The sequence below is a fragment of the Pan paniscus genome, chromosome 6 (genome assembly GCF_029289425.2).
Source record: "Pan paniscus chromosome 6, NHGRI_mPanPan1-v2.0_pri, whole genome shotgun sequence".
Taxonomy (NCBI): domain Eukaryota; kingdom Metazoa; phylum Chordata; class Mammalia; order Primates; family Hominidae; genus Pan; species Pan paniscus.
The window spans coordinates 106,173,102-106,200,877 of NC_073255.2; the positions used below are offsets into that span (position 1 = coordinate 106,173,102).

The following is a 27,776-nucleotide window of genomic DNA, read 5'->3' on the forward strand; positions in this document are numbered from 1 at the left end:
TCTCTGTGTGTCCTCTTTGGTGAGAAGTCTCTTCATGTATTTTGCTTATTTTCTAATTGGACTGTTTGGGTTTATTTACTGTTGAGTTTGACAATCTTTATATATTCTGCACATGAGTCTTTTGTCAGATATGTGATTTGCAAGCATTTTCTGCCAGCCTATAGCTTGTTTTTTTCATGTCTTAACACATCCGAAGTCATAAAACATTTTTTAATTTGATGATGTCCAATTTATTTAATTTTTTTTCTTTCATGGATTGCGCTTTCAGTATCTTACCCAAAAACTCTTCACAAAGCCCTAGGTCCTGAATGTTTTCTTCTAAAAGTTTTACTTATAAGTCTATGATCCATTTTAAGTAATTTTCATACATAGTGTAAGGTTTAGGACAAGGTTTATTTTTTGATCTATGAATACATAACTACTCTTCTACCATTTGTTGAAAAGACTATCCTTAGTTTTTGCTGAATTGCTTTCACATTTTTGTCAAACATCAGTTATACATAGAGGCGTGGGTCTATTTCTGCATTCTCTATTCTGTTCCATTGATCTATGTGTCTATCCCTCTGCCAATACCAACAATGTTGATGGCTGTAGCTTTATAATAAGTCTTAAAATTGGGTACAGTGATTCTTCCCACTATGTTTTTTTTGAAAACTATTATAGCTACTCTAGTTCCTTTTCAGTCCTATAAATTTTAGAATAATCTTGTCATAAATTTTAACAAATGTACTTTAAATGCTTAAATTAAAAAAAATGCTTAAAAATATTCCAAAACTTCAATGCAAAGCAGTTCATGTTTTAGGAGAAAAATATAGATGACTGTGCTAAAAAATTAATTCATACAAAAGCATAATAGCAGTGTGTAGATACAGGTTAAGCATCCCTAACCCAAAAATATAAAATCAGAAATGCTCTAAAATCCAAAACTTTCAGACATGATACCACCATTGGATAATTCCACAGCTGACTTTATGTGACTGGTTGCAGTCAAAAGCAGTCAAAACTCTGTTTTATGCACAAACCTATTAAACGGTTTGTATAAAATTACCTTTAGGTTATGTGTATAAGGTGTATATGAAACATAAATTTTGTCTTTAGACTTAGGTCTCATTCTCAGGATATCTCATTATGTATATGCAAGTATCTTAAAATGAAAAAAAAAAATCTGAAATCCAAAACATTTCTGGTCCCAAGCATTTCGGTTGTGGGATACTCAACCTGTATCTAATAAATGGGCACAAGTTTAAAGTTATATGATGGACTATATGCATAGATCTCATTTAAATAATAAGTAAAAATCAATTTTGAAGGTCTTTGTGTGTAAGCAGCCTGGGGCCAAATGGTCCCTTTGTCCCTCCCATTCCCTGGAATAGATCCTGTTTCTCATTTCTTTTAGTAATAAGAACAAAGATCAGCAACCTAACCATATCTCTTCTAAATGGTGGTACTTTCTTTTCTTACACTTGGAAAATGGGCCAATTGTTTCCCCCTGAAATTTCATAAAGATAAAAATATATAAATACCTATGCATATAATGCCATTTGTAGAAAAAGAAAAGGCAAGAAAATCTTCCCCTTTCTTTGGTACAGATAGGCCTGGAAGGGAAAATTAGCCTCCATGAATCCCTCTGATTTCTTTTATTTTTAAAAAACACACAAAGTATACAAATGAAGATAGATTTCTTTATGCAAAGACTCAACCATTGTTTATGCACACCATTAGGAGTCTAACTTGTTTCTTAGCTCACCTAATTTTACAAAAATATACAAATTTAAAATGTAAAAAAGTTTTATATGAAAATTTTGGAGGTAATCATTATAAAAACAAGTGTAAAGACAACAGTCTTTCATCAGTTTCAATCATCACAACATAATTTTTAGTAACAGAGAATAGTATGCTGGGATCCGTCATTAGATAAGTAGGCATAGAAGAACCTATCTACAAAGATTGGTTTGGAAGGGTTCAGAAAGAGAGAGGACATGGTGGTGGTACAGACAGACAGATGTTTTCCTAGCACCCTTTCCTGTCTTTAATCATTGAAGCAACTTCTTAGTTGCTTATGAAAATACAAATACCTCTGCAAAGGTCTACACTAAGGCTTATGAAAATGCAAATACCTCTGCAAAGGGTTACACTAGAAACCAGTGGTTCTCAACCCTGGTGCACATGAGAATCAGGTAGAGAGCCTGAAGGCCCAGACTATTGGAGAGTCTGAATCAACTGGTCTAGGGTAGAGCCTGGGCACTTTTTTAAGCTCCCCCAGGTGATTCAAATGTACAGCCAAGCTTGAGAACCATTGCCTTAAAGCTTTTATCAGCTTTTATGTTAGCTTTCACTTAATGGCCTGCTACTGCGGTTCTTCTTCCTGGTAACACATTAGAATCAGCTGAGGAGCCCTTAAAATGCTAGGGAACCACCTCCTGAGATTCTGAATCAATAGATCTGAGGTAGAGCCCAGGCATCTATATTTTAAAAGCCAAACTAAAACAAACTTAAGCGATTCTGAAGAGCACCCGTTTTGGAGAACCACTGGAGGTGGAAAAAGGTAAAGTTATCTTTTTCTTTTCCTTTTTATTTTGGAGAGGTGTGGTAGGGAGAGGAAAGATAAGAGGAAGAACAGGATGTTAAGGTTGTAAGGAGCTGCAGAAACTTCACCTTCCTTACAATTTTTTCCTCTAAGTCTTCTTTGGCTGAGAAGCTAGAATTCCTCTCTTTTTGAGAACCGGAGGCAAAATGAGTATGTTTTGAGTGTGCAGGCCTCGGAAAAGAGAGAGTTCAAGGTATGCTAGATTCAAGACTTGTCAAACTGTAGGTAAGGTTTGTTCCATAACTCTCTCAAGGAAACCTTAAAGAGTTGTCTTCCAAGAGCCATGAAATTATAATTTGATCAGATCTACTTATACATCTACTCGGTACCCCTAATAGCAACTATCACATAGTACAGCATAATGTGATAACGTGTTACTAATTAGTTGGGTGAAGCCATTAATAAAATCATTCTGCCTCTTTCTCTTTTTGAGAATTCAGCTTTGAATTCTGAAATAATCATTCATCCAAACATCTGAATTCCTCAGACATTATCCCCTCTGGACACATACAACCACTAGTGTAGCACACAAATCAGAGATCTGGCTTGGCACCTTCCAGAGAGTTGGAATGCAAATAACACCTTCAAACTGTTTAAGATGTGACAGGATTTTTTATTTTAATTTAACAGCTGTAAATAGGAGGGTTTTTTATAAGTCCTTCCTTCTGTTTTATTATTCTTTCTGAATTTCAACCCAAAAGCCCTTGATGACTTGATAACATATTTGTAATGAGCCGAAATCCATCAATCAAATGTTTCCTTTCATCACAAGGCAAAAGGGCAGGAGGGGGTTCTGCAACTATATCAGTCTTCTTGTGATTCACAGCATTTGTTTTAATATATCCCAGGGACAATTAGAAAGCAAAAAATATTAAAAAAAATAAAAACCTTCCATGAAAACACAAATGTATCCAATTTATTCACTGAGCTATTTCTGTATTTAGTGAGATCAAGGCTCCCTAGGGATAACAAACATTCACATTCAACTACATATTCTTTTATTGGCAGGTATGTATTACTGTAGCAAAATCAGTAGACCTTGGTTTAAAAAGATCACTGATTACAGTTTATTAAAAAAAAGAATGCCCATAATAAATGGCTTTTTCTAACATTTTTTGGACAGTTCAATCTTTAAGCCATATATAAGTCATTTGAAAATATAAATGTATATTTTAAAATTTAGCTTTGTAGTTAGAAGTAGTGCTGTTTGCAAGGGCAATTTCTTCCTGGTGATATTTATGTATAATTTTCAAATTCTTTCTTTTAATATACACATTAACACCTTCCTTCATCAGATATTTATTGATCACCTATTGTGTACCACATGCTATTCTATAGGTTGAGGGTAAAGAGGTGAAGAATACAGATCTCATATAGAGTTTGGAAATGTTATCTCCTTACAAAGTGCTAAGCCTGATCTCGGAATTTGTGTGCTTCAAAAACAGTGTGTGTGTACATTATTATAAGAAAGTTGGACAACACACACGTAAAAATAAGATGATTTCAGATGGTAGTAAGTGTTCACAAGAATTCAGAGCAGAGTGATGGAATAGAAAATGTTGGGAGGAGACAGAGAGGGAGACTAGTTTTGAGAACTGTTTAGCATAAATCTCTCCAAGGAGGTGCCAGTCAAGTGAGGGTTGCCAGATTTAGCAAATAAAAATACATAATGCCAATTAAACTCAAATGTCAGATAAACAATGAATACTTTTTTAGTGTAAGTATATCCCCTGCAATATTTGGGACACATTTGTACTAAAAACACAAATGTGTTTTAATATGAAATTCAAGTTTGAGTGGGCATCATGTATTTTATCTGGCAACCTTAAATCAAGCTGAGACCTGACAGGCAAGAAGGAGTTTGCAGGTGAGTTTTCCAGGCAGGGGGGAAAGTGAGTGCATATGTATGAACTAACTGTGGTAGCAAAGGGCAACCCTTACAAAAATACAGCTGCTCCTCAATTTATGATGGGGTTACATCCCAATAAGCTCATAATAAGTTGAAAACATTGTGACAGAAATGCAATTTATACACCTAAACTGCCCACATTTTAGCTTGGCCAAGTCTACCTTAAATATGTTCAGAATACTTAATTAGCTTACAGTTGGGCAAAATCATCTAACATGAAGCCTATTTTATAAGAAAGTGTTGATTATCTCATGTAATTTATTGAATACTGTATTGAAAGTGAAAAACAGAATGTTTGCTTGGGTACTCAAAGTATGGTTTCTCCTGAGTGCATACTGCTATCGTGCCATTGTCAAGTAAAAAAATCTTAAGTTGAACCATTAACTTACATAAGTTGGGGACAATCTGCACTCCATTTAAAATAGCCTAATTTGCAACTAGATTAGTAAAGAAGCTATTACTGACATTTAAAGATAATTTAATACCTGGGTCATATGAAATGAAAGATTATGAAATGCTTTTATATATTTGTAGCTCTTTTTAACTGAGTGAGAATTGGAGAATGTGGTCAGAGGAACAGGGTCCACTGGAAAGAAACTTCAAGCTTGTGTATTAGTATCCCTTTTTAATTGAATGTCAACCAGAACTAAGATAAACTCTTCTGATATTAAAATATAATTTGATTAGAAATTTAAATTCTAATTACATCAAACTGGTTCTTGTAAACACACACACACACACACACACACACACACACCTTTTACTCCAGGGGGAGAGGAACTTGAGTTAAAGAGAGCAAAAGCTTGTCCAAACTAATTTTCAGAACCTACATCTAATTTCTTAGACATGTGCACTTCTCATAAGTTCATATTGCTGCCCATTCTCTTACTATCAGTTTAAATAAAAATTAGAGCAATCCTGTAGCATGATAAATCATCAACTTGTGATTTCCAAAATAAGTTCTAGTAACTACTTAAGTTACTAATTGCTATAGATTAATATAAATATATCATTTAAAGCTCTTTTTCTACATAAAGAAACGACTTCAGGTTGGTTGCTAAAAAACTGATTATTTCAATTGTTTTGTGAGAAAATGTTTTGTATCCCATAGCAACTGAATTTGCTGATTAGTTTTTATGCTAGACAATAGAATGGCACACAAAAACACAGTAATCTTAACTTGCACAGTTTCATCGAGTCACAAGAGCATAACTAAAGGCAATCTTTACATTAATGTTCTATAGAGATGTATCCTACATGAATTGCTAACAACTAGCTATGAACTAACTATGTCATATGCGGCAACTAAAGTGATTGTTAGTAATATTTTACTAATAGTCTATAAATTATGAGGAAAGTGAGGTAATAGAGATCTATGTTAACTATTTTAATTGTATTTTAGGATAAACTTATTTATCTTAAATTTAGGTTCTTTGTCGAAATTCTAGTTCAATTAAAAATCTCATTAATACATGTTGCCACATTTCGATCTCAGCAGTATCTGTCAAGATAAATTAAGATTGTTTTATAATTCTCTGGCCAAGAATTTCATCAGGTAGGTTCATTATCTGCTGTCCAAGCTGGTTAGTTTATCTGATTAAAGCCCAGGACTCATGACAACAAGGTCAGGGATTCAGTCATGTCTCTGGGTTAATTTACCTTGACTTCCATTTACATTTTAAATCCTGAACAACTTCTTACAAATCTGTGGGTCACCAAAGATTAGGCATCTGGTCATGACCGGGACCAGTGGATTGCCACTATCAGAAAAACAGCTCTATCTCATGGCTTTGGTGGCATTTGGCTTGTACATACTACATAAGCATTTGCTTAATCTGATGATCTGCATCAATTCCCCTAATATTTAGTGCTCATTAGTGGGTTTTGCTTTTCTAGGTCTATTGTGGTCAGAGATATTTGGGAAGTAATTTGTAATTTCAATTTTGAGTTAACTTTGTTCAAATAAAATTTCTTAAGAATGGGCATTTATCTTTAGATTAAGGCCAATAGGAATTATCTAAATACCAATAACTGCCAGTTAGTTTGGAGAAAGCAGTTTTGTTGTGGATCTTGACCCCACCCCCATTCCTTGCTGTTGGAGGAACTCCATTCTGCTTTAAGGTATCTCCCAACCATTTTTAGAAATCTCTGGGGGCAGTCCGCAATGCTTATGAATATAACCTACTTCATCTTCTTTTGGGTAACTTCTAATACGGCACTCAGAGGCAAGGACTCCCCATGGCCCCAGTGCCTCTGATGTTTGCTGAGACCCATCAGATGGAGCTGCTGGGTATAATCTGGCCTTGCAGCTGCTCCATTTCTGACCTCAGGGGAGAAAGTGCTCTTGAAATTCCTTCTTCTAACCTTTTGTAATATTCTGATATACAGGCTTGAGAGCATTGCTAGTTGATAAATATTTTAAAATAAACAGCTCTTTCTTTTTAGTTTCAAGGTTTTTATTTTATTTTAGTTTTTGAGACATACTCTTGCTCTGTCACCGAAGCTGGAGTGCAGCGGTGTGATCTCAGCTCACTGCAACCTCTGCTTCCTGGGTTCAAGTGATTCTCATGCCTCAGCTTCCTGAGTAGCTGGGATCACAGGTGCGTGCCACCATGTCCAGCTCATTTTTTTTTTGTATTTTTAGTAGAGACTGGGTTTCACCATGTTGGCCAGGCTGGTTTCAAACTCCTGGCCTCAAGTAATCAGCCCCTCCCTCCACATCCCCTATGCCACTTTGCCCACCTTTGGCCTCCCAAAGCGCTAGAATTACAGGTATGAGCCACTGTGCCTGGCCTAGTTTTCAGGTTTTTAATCTCAGCCTTTCAGTGGTGTGGCTGTGGCCAGCTTGCCAGCTGGGAGCTTGAAATCAGTCACAGTAGTTTTTACCTTATGACAATCACCAAGTGCTACAAATCAGGACTTTTTTTTTCCTTAGAGAGGCATTTACCAACATACCACTGGCTCTTCCCCTGCCTCTTTTACCCTTTTCCCCAAGACTCTGGAATGTGACCACAAAAATGGGAAAATAATTGGGCTGATGGGATAATACCATTTTCCCAGTCCTGGCTGAATCTGAGCATAAATCTATTTTCTTATGGCCTCACCTTCTTACAAGGCTCCTAAGTTCTTTAGGAAAACAGAATCCATGTGGTTTCCCTACCCCAACAAAGGTTCCAGACCCTCTCTACCTCACACATGGCATCAACACAATTTTAGCTATAAACCTGATAGCTTTAGACTCTTGGTTCCCTAAGGGAGATAGATACAGGGACCCATCTGTGTACCACCATCCCCAGCACATATTTTAAAGTTATTCAGACACACCTCAGAACTAGGGTAAGTGCAGTTTAGGATCTCAACTATGAAAACCAGAGGCAACTGGCACACTTTCATTATTAACTGCAATGAACCATTTACCAACCAGCTAATTGCTTTCTCCTCAATCTCCTCCCATTTCTTGTGCCACTTATGTCAGGGAATTGAATAGGATGAATAAATCACTTTAGTACTTTGGTACTGGAGAAGAGCATATCATTCTTAGACAGGATCTTGCTCTGTCACCCAGGCAGGAGTGCAGTGGCATGATCATGGCTCATGCAGCCTTGACCTCCCAGGCTCAAGAGATCTTCCCACTTCCGCCTCCCAAGTAGCTGAGACTACATGTATGCACTACTACACCTAGCTAACGTTTTAATTTTTATTTTTTGTAGAGATGGGGTCTTACCATCGCCCAGGCTAGTCTTGAACTCCTGGTCTCAAGTGATTCTCCTACCTCAGCCTCCTAAAGTGCTGGGATTATAGGTGTGAGCCACTGCACCTGGCCCCATATCACTTTTTTTTTTTTTTCCAGACAGCTGGAGTGCGGTGGTGCCATCCTCTACCTCCTGGGTTCAAATTATTCTCCCACCTCAGCCTCCTGGGTTCAAACTATTCTCCCACCTCAGCCTCCCAGGTAGCAGGGACTACAGGCGTGCACCACCACACCCAGCTAATTTTTGTATTTTTGGTAGAGATGTGGTTTCACCATGTTGGCCAGGCTCGTCTTGAACTCCTGAGCTCAGGCGATCCGCCCGCCTCAGCCTCCCACAGTGCTGGGATTACAGGCGTGAGCCGCCGTGTTTGGCCCCATATCACTCTTTAAAACGAATTAGAATACAAAATATTACAAATAAATTTGTAACTACATACAGTATAGCAACATAATAGGGACACTAAATCAGGAAATACCAAGGTTCCTGCAGTTTCTTCTACTTTAAATAAAATGTTATAATAATTTCAACTATTCACTTTATATGTGCTATACAGTTCAAAGCAACCTCATGCCTCTCCCTGAATGGTAGGAAGTTAAAATGTGGACTTTGCCACTGCACTTTGACCCTGTTAACTAATATTGTGCAGGCAGCATCCATACTCATTATGTACTATGTCCATAAGGTAAGTATCTTCCAAAAATAAAAATCAGTGTTATTAGCAATGCCTTGCTTTCAACAGAGATTTATTGAATAGCCACACTAAGAGGGATAAAGTGAGAAACGAGATGGACCCTGTCCTCAAGGAGCTTTGGTCTTGGGAAAGATGAAGCATATAATCAAATTGTTGCAATGCATAGTGTAATGGCCAGAGCAGACGAATGTGTAGACAGGATGGGCGCCTACAGGCTAGGAGGGACTTGAATCTGCCAGGAAGCGGAACAAGTAAGTTTTCCAAAGTCTGTGCAAAAGTTTTGCAGCCACAATTTAACTTGAGCTCAAAACTGTTTTCACACCCTGTAAAAAGAGCAGGTATAGATGAAAGATGAACAATCAGCGATGACCATTAATTATCCCTTCCTATTTCTACGCTCCACAGTGCTGGTGCCATCAGCTCTCTGAGCCCTGGCTCTGTTCTTAATGCATTTTTTTCCCCTTAATATTGGGTGCTGGCCAGGCGCGGTCACTCACGCCTGTAATCCCAGCACTTCGGGAGGCCAAGAAAGGCAGATCACTTGAGGTCAGGAGTTGAAGACCAGCCTGGCAAAAATGGCGAAACCCCATCTCTACTAAAAATGCAAAAATTAGGTGGGCTTGGTGGTGCATGCCTTTAATTCTAGCTACTCAGGAGGCTGAGGCAGGAGAATTGCTTGAGCCCAGGAGATGGAGGTTGCAGTGAGCTGACATCGCGCTACTGTACTCCAGCCTGAGTGAAGGAGTGAGACTGTCTCAAAAAAAAAAAAAAAAAAAAAAAAAAAAAAAAAAAATTGGGTGCTGAGGCCAAACTGACTAGCTTGTATTCTACTAATAATCTTCCAAGAGCTGTGCTATATAGTTTTATTATCTTTTAGCCTTCTTTTTATTTAGAATTATAGTTCCTAACTTTTCAAAATTACTCTTTGCACACATTTTCCTTCCTTTTAAGATGAAAAGGGAACTTTATCCTGATGTTAGGATTGATCATATAATCTGCATTAAAAAAAAAAAAAAGTCCGACCAGGCGCGGTGGCTCACACCTGTAGTCCTAGCACTTTGGTAGGCCAAGGCGGATGGATCACCTGAGGACCGGAGTTCCAGACGAGCCTGGCCAACACGGCGAAACCCCTTCTCTACTAAACATAAAAAAATTAGCTGGGCATTGTGGTGGGCACCTATAATCCCAGCTACTCAGGAGGCTGAGGCAGGAGAACTGCTTGAACCCAAGGAGCGGAGGTTGCAGTGAGGCAAGATCCTGCCACTGCACTCCAGCCTGGGTGACAGAGCGAGACTCAGTCTCAAAAAAAAAAAAAAAAAAGTCCTCCCAAAATAGCTTTTCAGAAATATGTGACTGCCAAAGTACAGTACAGTAAACCTCTCCACACATGGCTGAATAAACTCTTACAGAACATTGTGGAGAAGAATTTAGATTGGGATGTCAATGTCCTGCCTAGTTAATTAGAGTGTACATACTTCCTTTAGTAGAACAGTGTGTTCTTTTGCAATAATATGTTTCTGAAAGAGGATCTTTAAACAGCACAAGGATTCATTGTTTTCTATTCCTTAATGATTTGGGAAGAACAAATTGTTAATGTATGTAGGCCAAGTATGTTTTCTTAGCATGCCTTGTTTTATGCATTAATTATTCTTTAGTTATTTATTTAGTTTGATTCCTTCCAGGACTGATTTCTTCTTAACAAAAGGAAAAATACTAATTCAAATCACTTTGGAAATGACCTAAAAGTCATCAGAAATATCTTGAGTGGAGTTAACACGGTATATAGAACTGTTCAGGAAGTTTTCCTAATTAGTAAACCAGTCTCTCTTCATGTCCTTTGTAGGGACATGGATGAAATTGGAAATCATCATTCTCAGTAAACTACCGCAAGAACAAAAAACCAAACACCGCATATTCTCATTCATAGGTGGGAATTGAACAATGAGATCACATGGACACAGGAAGGGGAACATCACACTCTGGGGGCTGTTGTGGGATGGGGGGAGGGGTGAGGGATAGCATTGGGAGATATACCTAATGCTAGATGACGAGTTAGTGGGTGCAGCGCACCAGCATGGCACATGTATACGTATGTAACTAACCTGCACATTGTGCACATGTACCCTAAAACTTAAAGTATAATAATTAAAAAAAAAATCTGTGAAGAACAGAGACAGGTAACTTCAGAGATCTTATCTCTGTAAACCTTACATTATTATTATCTGGCATAAACTTACAACAAACAAACAAACAAACAAAATCCCACCCAGAAAACTTCACTATCCCCATCCTATTCTGCATTGTTATAGTAAGAATTATTGGTAGATGTAGCTGCAGGCACTAGCAAATTACCTTCTCAGAGGACAACCCAGAGAAAACTAGCTACAAAGTGCCCTAGCAAAGTGCCCAATCTTCAGGTTTTGAAAGACTACTGTGTTGCTGCTGTTGTGTGTGTGTGTGTGTGTTTGCTAGCAACTTATCAGTTTTCCTAAGATTTTCCAAAAAAAAAATGATTTTTAAGTAGCATTTGATAAACATGTCTAAATTAATTATGAAGAGAATTAGGTGGTAAGGATCCTAAAACAGTGGAATGTGTTCCTGAGAGTGACAACAGAATCAGCTACCCAGCCTTTAAAAGGAGAATTTATATCCTTTTAATAACAGTATTAATAATAGTAGGGTGATTCAGGGGAAGTCCTTCAAGAGACAAAGTAATGCAGAGTGACCACTCCAAGCTTCTTTGAATATAAAATTCCATAACAAATGACCTTATTTTTCTTAAAATTGTTCACACATAGTGCAAGGCCTGGGGTTTTTAATTTATTAACAAGCTTAAAAAGTCTGTTTAGTTCCTTCTAAACAACAGTTAGCAAGCTTTAGTAAGGCAGAAGTCTGGAAATTGTTCTTCAGCTAGGGGCCAGGCCTTGTACACCTGGTTTCTGAACAATGTGAACTTCAACAATGTGAACAACGTGAACCTCAGTGGAACCGTAAACGTTACCAAATAGAAAAACTGCTATGACCCAATTTCTCTGTACACATGTACCATTTACTTTACAGCCTTGGAGCCTGATAAATAGGAAGTGTCTCATCCCGTTTTCTGGGTTGGCAGTGTTTGCCATGCAGGTAGAATATATGCAGGTCAAATCTCACATTGTGCTAAATCACAGCATTCTGAAAAACTTGGGACCTTGCAAAAGGCCGTATCTCAGAAAAGTTACTGCTTCAAATAAATGTGCCATTTTACAAAATTATACCTACTGTATCAGAAAAAAATGTTCTCTCATGTGAGTGACATTTATATGACTGCCATTTGTAGGGAATAGGACATTCTCACATAGCAAGGCTGAAGAATGGTTTTGAAAGCTGAGAGTATTCTCTGAATGATAAATGTGGCAGAACTTTAAGATGCTCCTGTGGGAAGAGACTCTTCCCCCCACAACTGGAGAGTTTCCTTATAAAAATGGAACATGCATTATTATGAAAAAAGTAACCACTGAATTATAGTTGTAGCATTAAGGAGATTTTCTATATATTTCAAACTTGCAGGCATCTTTAGTCACGGCTTTTCACCTTGTTAGAGTTGAACTTTCTGGATCATCTGGCCCAGTAGCCAGCCTTTTATTTTACATCTGTGGAAACTGAGGCTGAGGTAATGAGGTTCTAGTTATTATAGAACTAGGAATAGTATTCTTCCTCCCCTCCCCCATTCTCTATCCAATTCACTTTCTCAGCTCACTGCAACCTCCACCTCCCAGGTTCAAGTGATTCTCCTGTCTCAGCCTCCTGTGTAGCTGGGATTACAGGCACCTGCCACCACGCCTGGCTAATTTTTGTATTTTTAGTAGAGACTGGGTTGCACTATGTTGGCCAGGCTGGTCTCGAACTCCTGACCTCAAGTGATCCACCGGCCTTGGCCTCCCAAAGTGTTGGGATTACAGGCTTGAGCCACCGTACCCAGCCTCAGTACACCAATCTTTTAAAGAAAGTTCCTAAATTACCATCTAGAGGTGGGAAAAAGAATAATAAAATTCTGTCTCTGGACAAACAAACGGAACTGAGGCTTTATTTACTCTTCACAATAAATTATATTCTGAACAATCTTCCTCCAGAAAAATAACCTTTAAATTGCAAGAGGAAATTTAAATCAAGATAAAAAATGGAAGTGGTTGCAGGTATCAGGACAAATTTTTAGTGCCTGGTCAAGAAGCAGCTGAGACCTTGGAGACTGCTAAAGCCACATTCTTCCAGCCTACTTTTTGATGGGCGCCCCAAGAGTGCGCCAATCCAGAATTAAGATGCAGAGAAGAATCTAACCCCTTAATTTTCCCCCTTTGGGCTTGTCTGCACCCTGGGGTAGGGATGAGCCTTAAACTCCAGGAAGTTAGAAGCTTGCTGAATCACGGAGCAGCCTCAGGTGACTTTCCTCTAAAGTGATGCCGGGGCGCGGCGGGGAGTTTGCAAGCACCTGTTCTTCAGTGCGAGTGGGCTGGGGAGTGGGGTCCTAGCAGCAGGGACTGGAGGTGAGCTGAAGCAGATAAGGGACGGGAGCCTTGTGGCGAAAAGTGACCCACCTGTGGGAGAGGCGCTTCCAAGGAGGAAGCGTCCAGCGCCAACGGTGCGCCCCGCGGGCCGGGCGGGTAGAGGGAAGTTTCGCCGCGCCTGCAGCTCAGTGCTGCGGCTTGTGGCTCTCGCTGCTATAAGAAGCCAGAGAAGGGCGGGACGGTCTGCTAGATTTCGCAAGAGAAGCGGAGAAGAACTTGTTTCCTGGAAGAGTTCAAGCTGAGAATCCCAGCAGCTGGAAGGACCGGAACTTCTATACTGCGGTGCTGCCGATGGTGCCGCTGACCCCCGGGAAGCGGGGATTTTAAGGGTTACACCCGAGCCCTTGGCATCTGTGCATCCCAGGGTGATTGAGGTTTGGAGAGGTCTAGGAATCCCCCTTTCCTAAAGGAGCAAGAAGGATCTCTTTGAGTAGCTGAGAAAACAGCACCTGGACTAGGCTTCTAGGCAATTCTTTTGCCATCTTGTCTCAGTTTATAGAAAAGGTGGTATCTTTCCCCTCCGCCTGGAAGCCATGGGTTCTTATGGGGCTCATAACTTGGAAGATGAGTTTTCAGGTCTTAATTTAGGTAGATTAAAGAAATAAAACAAATGAAAGAGGGATCGGGATACCTTATGATATACATGCAAATGTGTCTTTCTACAGAGAAGGTCAAAAACCACAGCCATGGTTGTTTAAGATTGAAATAATCCTGATAAACTATGGGGCAAAGCATCCATACACTCCCAAACTCTGTAATCTAAATCCCAGAGTCTTCCCAATGATCTCCACTCAGCCATGGGTCTTAAATTCCACAGCATACGCTTGCCAAGCTCCGGAGGCCCGGTCACATGGGAGGCCTGTTCCTCCCATGGAAAGGGGTTGTTGAGTCAACCTTCCCTTTGTCTGGATTGCAACTCTCCTCATAGCTTCTTGTGGGGTTGATCAGACCCCATGTCTTTCAAGAGGTCTTTTCTTAGCCATTAGTTGCAATTAATATTTTCTTTCTCTATACAGTAGTTTATACTTTTAGCACAGCAATTAAGACAATTTGCCTTTCAAAAGAGTTATTATCATGTGTGTGTGTCTTGTCCTGGACTGCAGTCTTTGAGGGATGACACCCTAGTTTTTTCAGTCTGGAATTTTCCATAACACCTAGCAAAATGCATTACTTAACAATGGGGATTTATTCGGAGGAATGCCTCATTAAGCAATTTATTAAATATATTCTGAGGAATGTCTCATCAAGCAATTTCGTCATTGTGTGAACGTCATAGAGTGCACTTACACAAACCTAGATGGTATCACCTACTACAGGCCTAGGCTAGATGGTATATAGCCGATTGCTCCTAGTCTACAAACCTGTTCAGTATGCTACTTTTCTGAATACTGTAGTCAGTTGTAACACAATGGTAAGTATTTGTGTATCTAAGCATAGAAAAGGTATAGTAAAAATGTGGTATAAAAGATAAAAAATGGTATACCTGTATGGAACACTTACCATGAATGGAGCTTACAGGACTGGAAGTTGCTCTGGGTGAGTAAGTGAGAGAGTGTGAAGGCCTAGGATATTACTATACACTACTGTAGACTTTATAAACACTACATTTAGGCTATGCTATTATAAGAAATATTTTTCTTTCTTCAGTAGTAAATTACCCTTAGCTTTCTGTAACATTTTTACTTTTTAAACTTCTAAGTTTTAAAAAACTTTTTGACTGTTTTGTAATAACGCAGCTTAAAACACATATTGTACAGTGTGTACAAATAGTTTTTGTCTTTATATCCTTATTCGATAAGCTTTTGTCCCGTTTTTAAAAGTTTTAATTTTTTTGCTAAAAATGAAGACACAAACACACATATTAGCATAGACCTACACAGAATCAAGATATGTGATATCACTGTCTTCCACCTGTATGTCTTTTGTTACTGAAAGGTCCTCAGGGGCAGTAACATGCATGGAGCCGTCTTCTGTGGTAGCAATGCCTTTTTCTGGAATATCTGCTGAAAGACCTTCCTGAGGCTGTTTTACAGTTAACTTTTTAAAAAATACAAGTAGAAGGAGTACACTCAAAAATAATTTAAAAGGTACATATAATAAATACATAAGCCAGTAACATAGCTATTTATTATCATTATCAAGTATTATATACTGTACATCATTGTACGTGCTATACTTCTATATGACTGGCAGCGTAGTAGGTTTCTTTACACCAGCATCACCACAAATGTGAGTAATGTATTTCTCTGTGATGTTATGACAGCTACAGTGTCCCTAGGCAAGAGGAATTTTTCAGCTCCATTATAATTTTATGAGACCGTTATTATGTATGCAGTGCATCATTGACCGAAACATTGTTAGGTGGTGCGTGAGTGTAATTGGTACTTAATATTTATTGCACTCATTAATTAATAAATCTACTGCCAATTATTATATTTTGCAAAAAAATTCATCCGATAGTATTCTTTGGCCAGGGAAGAACTTAAAATATTCATTGATTTTATAGCATCTGATTTTCCCAGTTTGCAGACTAATAGGCAAGAGAGGGGTGTGCACCCATGGAAGAAGGTCCACTGCGTGTCCCTAAGAGTCTTCATAGATGGTCAACACAGTTTTGGAGACTTGCCCTTTGTCTACCATTTGATTTTAAGCCTTGATGGGCACAGAAACTTGATAAGCACACTGAGCCTGAAACAACCAAAATGGTGACTTGTTAGTTGTTAATGGAATATAAAGCAAATAGTTATTGTAAAAATACAGTTGCTAAGGGCACCAGACATTATGGCCATCACATTCTCTCCATGTAGACATATCCTGTGGAAGCTATTTTATATGCAGAAGGCTGCTGGATAAACAGAGGAGTGAGTTATAAAATTCCAAGGTTTACTGACATCTGGTTAAGAGAGTAGCTATATCGATGCATGCCATTTAGAAGCAGAAGCTGGGGTCTATGGACCAGGTCACTCTGGTTTCTAGGTGGTGTTTGGATCCATTATGAGTTGACATAATGGACAACCATATTCTCGAATGCATCCTCTGAGTAATAACAGAATCATTGCTTTATAAACTTATTATTATTAGGTAAATAAAAAATTTTGAAATGTGATTTTTATGAGAGGCAGATATATTTCAGTTATGCAAGTTCTTTTCTTTGCCAAAGGCAACTGGAGTCCTAGAAAAGGAAGATTAAATTACTGGGATATGAAGGATGGAAAAAAAATGCCTTTATTAGTGCAAAACTTAAGAGGCATTTGACGTATTTATCTTGTGGTTTAAAGATTGATTTTCCCCTTGGGCCTAGGAGGGACACACAATTCATAACTCTCCTAGTCTTTCCGTAAACCCTTGCCATAGGGGAAAATTAAGCTTCCCAAAGATGCCAGCAACCTGAGTACCCAAGGACTTCCTGTGGGCAGGATTCATCTTTCTTCCTGTAGTTTTATACTCAGAGCTCCAGATAAACCTTCCCAGATGTTGTGCACCACCAAAGCGTTCTTATTTAGGGATTTCCACATTTACTGTGCCCCTGAGTCTTTCCTGCTACTTCCTCTCTCCTCATCCTACTATGTCAAAGGCCCCAAATGGTAGAATTTAGGCAAACTGATGAAGTAGGCCTAGAGCCAGTGTTCATTAAATGTTATTAAGTGATTGAATAAAAGTTACCCTTAACATTTTGTATCTCCCTTTCAATGCCATTTTTCTCCTTTTCTGGGGCTCCCCTCTGCACTATCTTGTGTCTTGGGCATTTATCCCTCTTCCCCAAGTCCTCTCCTTACAGTGTTCCACACCTTCTTATGGGGTGGGGTGGAGCTTTCAACAGGTGCTGGACCAGGAGGTGACTGACTTGATAGTCTATAATTAGCATGTGTATGCGAATCTTTTATTGACTTAAAGATTTGCCCTCTAGCTGTTTTTGAAAAAAAATTTTTTTTTGAAGGACTCCTAGAGATGTCTCTGTCTAACCCCCAAAAATGAATCTCTATGGCAGGGATTTCAGGCGCTCTGGGAGATATATTTGAATATTGGTGTAAGGAATATTTTGTCTTTTGCTTACCTAGCATCCAGGACCAGGACTAAGTGAGGTGAATGAGGAGGCTAGGGCACCAAATCTGTGAAGGTGCTCACTCTCAAAACCCAGTCTGCACGAACCTGAAAATAAATGACTTCTTAAATGTTTTTCCTTTGGTGCCTTCCTTGCCTGCTCTAGTCCTGGTTCTGCAGCATCCATTTCTCTTTGCTAATTATATCTTCATTTTCGTTTGATAAACGCCCTTGCACAATCTTGATCCACGTGGTTCAAGTTGAACCAACGGCACTGGGGTTCCAGGATCAGGCACCTGACTTAGACCTGGCCATTCAAAGCACAAAGCCTTGTCCACAGTGATTGGTCCAATGATGGCATGTGACCTGAGTTGGGCCAATAGGAATCTTTCCTGGAACAACCTGGGAAGCAGCACACTCTTTACAGAGGGTTGTCGAACTGCTAAAAAGCAAGCCTGGGTCACTGTGAGGAGAAAGTCAGCCTCAGAAAGAGGCCACTTCAGGGGAAAAGAGAGCAAAGAGATGAGAAGAGACAGATTTCTGCAATTGTTAGAGTGCCATATCTGAAGAAAGCTGTATACTCTGGGCTTTTTAGTGACATGAGTCAGTAATTGAATGTCTGTTATTTGTATAAAATGGGATTGGGTAGGATGAGAAAGGCACCTGCTCAGTCAGACTTCTGTGACTGTAATGCCTACTGAGGTGGCTTCATCACAACATGTGGTCAGAATGAGGAAGGCATGTGTTGTTAAAAAAAGCAAAACAAAGGCCTTTCTGAGTTTTCTTGTAGTAGCTTTGGGACTTGGATAAATAATCAATTTCTGTGACTGAAGTTTTTCAGCTACTTCCTGGTATATTCAGAAATCATTTTCCTGTCTCAGAAAACTTTTTTTCTACTTCTGTCCTATTCTAGTGGGGGTGGACAGATAGAATCCTTCTCCTCCTTTTTCCTGAAACTGCAAAGGGTATAGTGAAGAAGCCAGGCCATTGACCTGGTTTTAACCGATTTCTAGGACTCCTGCCAACACAGACCAGGAAGCAAAACCAAACAACATTTTACTGCCCACCTGCACCCAAAAAAAGTACTGATGGGAAAATACGTCAGACACTGACAGTATTGGAGTCTGGACTAGGGATAATGTCAGGAATGACAATAAAGAACTTAAAAATAAGACCTAAAGAACTTGACTTTAGGTTCAAGAGAAGGTTGAAGAGAAGAGTTGAGTATGTGGGATAAGTGAATAATAATATTTTAAAACATCACTGACAAAGCCTAGAAGTGACAGACAGTTGCAGCTACTTCTGGGAATTGAAAATAGGCAAGGAAACCCTTTCCTCTTTATCTGGGTCTCTGATTCCCTGGGTCACAAGGTCTGTGTTAATTTTGGAAGCTTCTAAGGCACTGGCAGGGCTATGGACTGACTATCACCAATAGAAATCTGGAGGCGGCCCAAGACCACACCTGCTGACCTCAGAAGAGGTCACTTAAGTACGATGTTACCAAAGAACAAGATATGCAAAATAGTTTGGAGATGGAGAAATATTTGAGTTAATTTTTTGATAAATGCAGCTGGCATTAATAGAGATGTTCTTTCTGTAATTCAAAAACTGAAGATGTGTCATCTGCTTTCACCCCAGCCTGCTGGTACACGCCATGATATATGAAGCTGCTAGCAGAGCTATGAATCAATAGTTGATTGGTAGTTACTGTTAGTACTGGAAGTATTATTGGCAACAGCAATTCCAGTCCAGGCAATTTGTGCCTAGTGCCAGTAAAGGAAGGTTAGTTAGATTTTTCACATGCTAAAGAGGAGACAAAAATAAATTTAAAAATATTAGAGTGAATGAGGTCCTGTTCACTTTCAAATAGAATTAGCAGGGAAAATAGTATAAAACCAATCACAGGAGGAAAAGCAAAAGAGAAGAATACTGAAAATATGAGGCTATTTTTTTTCTCCATTTTCTAACTGTAAAGATAAATTACTTGCTAAAAGTTATTTTCTTTTTTGGGGTTTCTTTAAAGATAATTATATATATTATTTTTATACTGGTAGTATTAACTATAGATGATTCTGTAGTACCAAATACAGATGATTTATGTTCACAGAGTGTTTGCTAAACAATTTATTTAGTTACTGTAGATTGTTTTACATTATATAACACTTTAGTTTAAATAATTAACTGAAATATTTAAACAATTAATGCAAAATTCAAGATATAAATGGGGTATGTTGAAAAGCTGTTTTCTGCAGACATTGAGCTCCCTTGTCTGGAGGCAACCACGTTGATGATTTATTGGGCTCCTTTCATAGACAGACTATGCATATAAAAGCATATATATTTGTTCTTAAAAATTACAAATGGTGGCCAGGCAAGGTGGCTCGTGTCTGTAATCCTAGCGCTCTGGGAGGCCAAGGTGAGCCAATCGCTTTAGCCCAGGAGTTCGAGAAAAGCCTGGGCAACATGGTGAGACCCTGTCTCTACAAAAAAACACAAAAACTAGCCAGGTGTGATGGCAGGTGCCTGTAGTCCCAGTTACTCAGGAGGATGAGGTGGGAGGATCACTTGAGTCTGGGAGGTCGAGGCTGCAGTGAGCCATATTTGTGCCACTGCACTCAAGCCTGGGTGACAGAGCAAGACCCTGTCTCAAAAACAACAACAGCAACAAAAATATAAGTGGAAGCCTACTAGTCACATTCTTCTACACCTTCCTTCTTTTCACTTAACACTGTAACTTAGAGATCATTCCCAATAGAGTGGTCAAGGCAGTCCTATATCAAACTGCACGCACCCATGCCCAACTCCTTCACTTGCTCCCCTTTACTCTGCTGTCTGTTATTTCCACGGCACTCATTACTTTCCGACATACTGTCCTTTATTTATTTATTACATTTAGTGTTTTTCTTTCCTCTGGAACTCAAGAGCCATGAGCACGAAGATATTTTGGGGTAATTTTCGCCCTACTGTATATGTACCACTTACAATGGTGACTGGCACATAGGGTCTCAATAAATATGTTGAATGAGTGAATGAATGGTTTGAAGGGAAAATGATGGACTGGTAGAAATCTATAAAATAAGTATGCAGATATATAAGATCTTTGAAACCATTCATGTCAAAAATGTATTGGTGAGGTTAAACCAGTGCTTCCCTAGCTAAAGCAGAATGCTCAAGTAACTGCCTCTACTGATTGCCAGTTTGTGCTTAAATTTGCTCAGAAAAGGCCAGATGCCTCCAGCTACTTTATTTCTTGCTATTCCCAGAGTTCTGCTTTTTTTTCAGACTCCTTTTTAATCTATAACGTTTTCATTTAATTACTTCTTTCCCAACTCCATATCTCCTATGTCTGTAATAGCATTCTGTAGAGTTCCTAAGCCCTTTTTTTTTTTTTTTTTGGAAAGGATCTCTGTAGTAAGATATTGCTTACTAGGTCCCAGGAGTCAGCTGTTATAAACAGTCTGTGGAAGAATGTGCAGCATTCATTATATAGAAGGAAGTGGAGACTTCCCTCTTCACATAACAGAACTGTACAGCAGCTGCCGAAAGAGTTTTGATGCCTCAGACCTGTCATCTTATTTTGCGTGTGTAATGACTACAGGAAAGAGGATGTGGACATGTACCATCAATTAGTGTTAAGTAAAAAAAAAAATTTAACAGTAAAAAAAGGAAGTGAAGAAAAACAAAATAAATGGCTATTCTACCAGTCCTCTTTAGATAACTGCTTTGGTTGGGCTGTTGGCTATTTGGGAATAGTCTTAATTTGTGCTTTCTTGCATTTTGTATAGCAGTGATTATATCATAGATTTTACACATGAGAAAGGCCACACAGGAAAGAATCTTTAGAAGCAGGGGGAGGTAGGTTATAAATTTTTATTCAAATGTGAATTAATTAAAACCCCAAATCAGAACTATTTTAACATTGAAATTAAATCCTGGGCCATTCATAACTTTATGACTATTCCACAAGAAGATTGTTCATAAGCAAGAGAAGTATCTTAATTGAACACTAGAAATTTAAATACAGAAATTTGTCAAATCTTGTCAAAATCCATTGGCTAGAAATAAAGGATTATTATTGTCAGTGGTTGACTTCTGTCAGCCCTGGTACCCCCTTTTCCTCCTCAAAGAGTAAAGCTTCACTTGTCTAGAGGGAAGGAAGCCAAGGAAAGGACATGAGAAATCCAAACAGATTCAGTCAAGTTCATGGACTTCAATCTAGGTATGCCCTCAAGTATCTAACTAAGAAATGCATTAGTGAATTCTAAGAAATCTAGTTTTCAGCCTCCTGTGCCTGAAAGGAACAGAGGAAAAAGACAGGTAAACTCTAAAAAGCAGACTCAAGGACTCCAAATACAATTGTCTAGGATAACTTACTGTATGAGCAAAACAATCAGGAAATACTGAGGAAATTACCATATATGTCATACCAGAATTAATTTTTATATTGATCACCCTTTATGACCAGAAAAAACCAAAATTGTTTAGTCTACATCAATAATATAAGAAATGGTGTAAAAGTAATCTTAATAGCATTTCGATCTCAAATGATTGTAAAGTAATAAAAAATCTTATGTCAGTTTTTGATACTGATCTTTTCTATCCACCTTCCTTCTCACTTAGATGCTACTCATATGGTCACAGCATCCACCTTTTCCTTACTAACAGCCGCCACATTTTCATTTCAAACGTCTCATTTTCTGATCATTCTCTCTTATCCATCCAGCTCACTTACCCTGCTTATCCCACTCTTGCAAGTTACCAACCTTATAAAGTCTTCTAATCCCCTGCCTTTGTTATTTATTTTTATATTCATCATATTCATCACATTCTCTATCTTTCACTTCCTTCTTACCAGCTGTGATTTCACATACTGTTATGACGATTTTCTTACAGATGTTTCTTGATTACCTTGGCCATCTCTTTGCCACTTCCTTGCCTGGCAAAATTTCAACACTAGTTATATTGAGGTGACTGCCTACTTTGCATCTTCACCCAAGCAGCTAAATGTTACTGGAGAAAATAAAATAATTGTTGCTAGCTTTAGTTATTTCAAAACCATGACCACAAATGTCAGGGCATATTACACTTAGTGGCATCCTACTATACCTGTGGAGCCATATTCCATTTCTAACTCTCTAGAATGATTTCTTAAACCTCTTCTAGTTCCTTTACTCACTCACTCACTCACTCACTCACTCACTCACTCACTCACAGGTTATGATCCCACCATAATCTAATTTTCCCACCTCTAGTTCTACCAGCTCACTATATTCATGCCCACATACTCTTCCAACTCTCATTGCTGTAAGGCTATTCCCTCCTGATGTGCTTTGGATTCCCACCCCATACCATCATAAAGAATTCACTCCTCCAGGCCAGATGCAGTGGCTCATGCTTGTGATCCTAGCACTTTGGGACACGGAGGTGGGTGGGTCACTTGAGGTTAGGATTTCTAGACCAGCCTGGCCAACATGGTGAAACCTTGTCTCCACTAAAAATACAAAAATTAGCCGGGCGTGGTGGCGTACACCTGTGATCCCAGCTACTTGGGAGGCTGAGGCAGTAGAATTGCTTGAACCTGGGAGGTGGAGGCTGCAGTGACTGGAGATTGTGCCACTGCTCCAGCCTGGGTGACAGAGAGAGACTCTGTCTAAACAACAACAACAACAACAATTCAGTCCTCCAATTTCCCTCACTTTTTCAGTTGTCAGTTCATTCCTTTCCACTGGGCCATATCCAACATTGTGCCACAGTGACTTAATGCACCAACCTTGAACATTCTATCATAGGATGTTTGCCTGTTGCGGTTGCTATTGCTTCTGCTTGGAAAGCTCTTTGCTCAGATCTACTAGTGACTACCTCATTGTTCTGGTTTCAGCTAAACTTCCCTACTAGTGGCCTTTACTGGTCTTCTTAGTTCAAAGTAGCTCTTTCCTCCACCACTTTTCAAGCAGGCCCTATATGTCACATTACACAATTTTATTTTTTTTTTCATATTATGAAAGTATCTTATTTTTTATTGATGTGTTCATGTTTTGTTTTGTTTCATTTTTCACTTGAGTATGAGCTTCTTGATAGTAGGGACTGTCTCTTCTTTATTATTGTGGAACATGCCTGGCATACAATAATAGATATTTAATAAATATTAATAGACAGATGGATTGACTATTTAAAGGTAGTAATGTCAATGATTTGGAAGATTTAGGCTGGGCATGGTGGCTCACACCTGTAATCCCGGCACTTTGGGAGGCTGAGGTGGGCTGATCACTTGAGGTCAGGAGTTCAAGACCAGCCTGGCCAACATGGTGAAACCCCATCTCTACTAAAAATACAAAAATTAGCCCAGCATGGTGGTGGGCGCCTATAGTCCCAGCTGCTAGGGAGGCTGAGGCAGGAGAATTGCTTGAACCTTAGAGGGAGAGGTTGCAGTGAGCTGAGATCATGCCACTGCACTCCAGCCTGGGCAACAGAGTGAGACTCTGTCTAAAAAAAATAAAAAATAAAATAAAATAAAATAAAATAATTTGGAAGATTTTGTTCCCCAACAATGCTGAATAGAATATGTATTATTGTAATTATTGTATTTACTCCTTCAGACAAACCTATTTCTATAAGGGTAGTGAATAATTATAATACAACACTACTACTAATAAAAGTGCTTATATAGAACTTCCTGTATGCCAGACGCTCTTCTGAACACTTTATAAATATTAATTTATTTAAGCAACAGCCTTGTGAAGCAGGTATGATTATAAATGCAAAAAATATTGAGTCATGTTTATCTTACATGAATTCCTTCAGCAGCCTCTCATGTGTAAGTGGTACTTTCCACAAGAAGGAACAATTATTTATAGGAAGTATTAGGAAATCTGGGCACTACCATTGATTGTGGATTTACCAAGAACTGTGCTAGACATTGTGGGAGCTACCTAAGAAGAATAAAACAGAATCCTTCCTAGAAAGACATAGTATTCTTCTATGTATAATAGTACATCTCAGAAGGACTATACATCTATAAAGCACTGCATAATATCACTAAATACAATGAACAGATAGATTGATAAAATATTTACACCTTTGCATGCATACTTCTGATTTTTAGATGACAATATGCTTTCTATTTTGAAGACATGGAAATATTTATGAAGTTGGATGTGTGGATAAAGGCCACACTATCATACATTGGCCCCTAGCTTTAAAAATCTTAAGATATGTGAAAAGTGTTGGATCAAAAAATGAATATCCATATTTGGGCATCATGCGGTCTGCCCTTTCTGAAGAATGTGACTGCCAGTATTAGTGGCTATTCCTAGTTCAGATGCCATTTTTTCCTTTGTGTTACATTAAGTCTTTCTCCAATTATTTTAGGTTAATTGTAAACATAAAAACATTCATTTAGAAGAATTAGTTACATGCCAGTAGATGAACTATAAATTATTTTAAACACAGAGTTAATTTAAGCATAAATATAGACAACATATTTTAAACCCTTCAGTAATATCTCCAGTATGGGTTGGGTGATACTTAGCCTATTTCACTAGAGAATTGGGAACACCCTTAGGCAGTTGTGACTAAGGGGACGTCTGTATTTGTCTTGTTTTTATACCCTGTAGTGGCCCACACCCTTCGGTGCTAGTCTAGACCCATCTGATTTCAGAGGTAATTGCTGGGAACTCCTGGTTTGTGTCTATAATTTCTCAGAGTTAAACCCCTAAAATACTTTAACTTTCTGTCTTAGCTACAGATTATACCAACTCCATTTTTATTCTGTAGCTACATATGTTCCCTATGATTTTTGTACAGATCTACAAATGTCAGTGATTATGTGCAGTTTTTAAAAATAGTATTATCTACTAATAGTGTGGTCAATTGAGAAAAATAATGAGACAAGTCTTAATCATTTTAGGAGATTTATTTGCCAAAGTTAAGGACACGCCCGGGAGACAGGTCTATGCCTTTCTCCGAAGATGATTTTGCGGGCTTTAAATTTAAAGAGGTAAGGGAGGGATATTGGGAAGTACACAATTTTCTTTTTTCTTTTCTTTGAGATAGAGTCTTACTCCGTCTTACTCTGATGCCCAGCCTAGAGTGCAGTGGTGTGATCTTGGCTTACTGAAACCTCCACCTCCCGGGTTCAAGTGATTCTCATGCCTTAGCCTGCTAAGTAGCTGGGATGACAGATGTGCACCACCATGCTGGGCTAATTTTTGTATTTTTAGTAGAGACAGGGTTTTGCCATGTTGGCCAGGCTGCTCTCTAACTCCTGGGCTCATATGATCTGCCCGCCTTGGTCTCCTAAAGTGCTGAGATTACAGGCATGAGCCACTGTGCCTAGCCAAGAAGTACACATTTTTTCATGTAGGAGATGAGTAGGGGGAAAATAGTCATTCATGGCTTTGTCTGGTTCCGTGAATCTGCATTTTTACATAAGATAACATAGATAGGACAGGGTTCAGGGAATCTGCATTTTTAAGTAAGATAACAAACAAAAATGGGGCAGGGGAACAATCAGATATGCATTTGTGCCAGGTGGGCAGAAGGGTAAATGCATCTGTAAAGATAAGCTATCAGTTTACATTGCCTTGGTGAATTTTAACAGAAATGCTTCAGGGTAAATATCTTGGAGCTCATTAGGAATTTCCTTTTGGGCAAAATATGAGGGAGGTGTGTAGTTTTTCATCTTGTAGCCATCTTATTTGGGAACCAAAAAGGGGAGGCAGTTTTGCATGACCCAGTTCCCAGTTTAACTTTTCCCTTTGGGTTAATGAGTTTGGGGTCCCAAGATTTATTTCCCTCTTACACTGGCTGTAAGAAAAATAAGTGCTTTGTGCTTTGTGTTGGATCATCTTTCAGTAAAGTTTCTGTAGCTAGAATATGTGGGAGTTTAGGAATCTTTGTTATAGTAGGTTAAATTGTGTCCCTCAAAAAGAAATGTCTAAGCACTAACCCCTGGTACCTGTGAATGTAACCTGATTTGGAAACAGGGTCTTTGCAGATGTTACTAGTTAAGGATCTTGAGATGAGATAATTCTGTATGTAAAGTGGCCCTAAATCCAATAAGTGGTGTCCTTATAAGAGAAAGGAGAGGGAAATTTGAGATACAGAGACAGAGAGAAAAGGCCATGTGAAGACAGAGTCAGAGGTTAGATTTTTGTAGCCCTAAGGCAAAGAATGTCAAGGGTTGCTGGCAGACACTGGAAGGTAGGAGTGGGGCATGGGAGAGATTGCCCCTCCAAGCTTCCAGAGGGAACCAACCCTGCAGGCATCTTGATTTTGGACTTCTGGCCTCTAAAACTGTAAGAGAATAAATTTTTGTTGTTTTAAGCCACCAATTTTGTGGTAATTTGTTACAGTAGCTTTAGGAAGTGAATATACCTGGTTATAGGTGAGGAAATAACAAGTTTCGGCTTGAGTAATGCCATAAAGATGCTCTCCTGTTACTGACCATTGCATCCTTTATGGTTATTTTCTGTCATATATCATCAAATGTGTCAGGCCTCTGAACCCAAGCTAAGCCATCATATCCCCTGTAACCTGCATGTATATATCCAGATGGCCTGAAGCAGCTGAAGATCCACAAAAGAAGTGCAAATAGCCTTAACTGATGACATTCCACCATTGTGATTTGTTCCTGCCCCACCCTAACTGATACGATATATTCTGCGCCCCCCCACCCTTAAGAAGGTACTTTGTACTATTCTCCCTGCCCTTGAGAATGTACTTTGTACGCCTATCCCAAACCTATAAGAACTAATGATAATCCCACCACCCTTTGCTGACTCCTTTTTCGGACTCAGCCCACCTGCACCCAGATGAAATAAACAGCCTTGTTGCTCACACAAAGCCTGTTTGGTGGACTCTCTTCACACGGACACGCATGACAAAATGTACACTTTGGCTGTGTTAAGGATTATTTCTCCCACTCTTTATAGTAAAAACAACTCAGTACCAACTAAATAAATAAAGACTAATCTGCACTTCTGTGGTTTAGCTTTTTAAATACTCCATGTGTGCTTTACATATACACTTACTATAAAATTCCTATTGTTATCATATATTTAGTAATATTTTAATAAACAGTGACCAACTTAGGATTTTGGTAAAACAAAAATCTTTTTTTTTTTTTTTTTTGGAAAATCTGGAGCCTTCTAGAGAAGTTTTAATGAAAATAGTGCAGAGAGAAAACATGCTTAGCAACATGATCTTAGAGACCTGAGATTGCCATTTGTACATTATGGGTTTTCAGGACACA

The 27,776-nt window shown here is 38.8% G+C and overlaps 1 protein-coding gene and 1 long non-coding RNA gene across 2 annotated transcripts in view; one reads left to right on the top strand and one right to left on the bottom strand.

Moving 5' to 3' along the window:
• The window catches only part of STEAP4 (STEAP4 metalloreductase), a 39,078-nt gene extending 25,374 nt beyond the window's left edge, over positions 1–13,704 (bottom strand). The window contains exon 1 of the mRNA XM_003820965.5: positions 13,514–13,704. The gene's annotated coding sequence lies outside the window, so the exon portion shown is untranslated. The remainder of the gene's footprint in view (positions 1–13,513) is intronic.
• The window catches only part of LOC129398176 (uncharacterized), a 526,729-nt gene that overhangs the window by 74,627 nt on the left and 424,326 nt on the right, over positions 1–27,776 (top strand). The gene's annotated exons all lie outside the window — the stretch shown is intronic.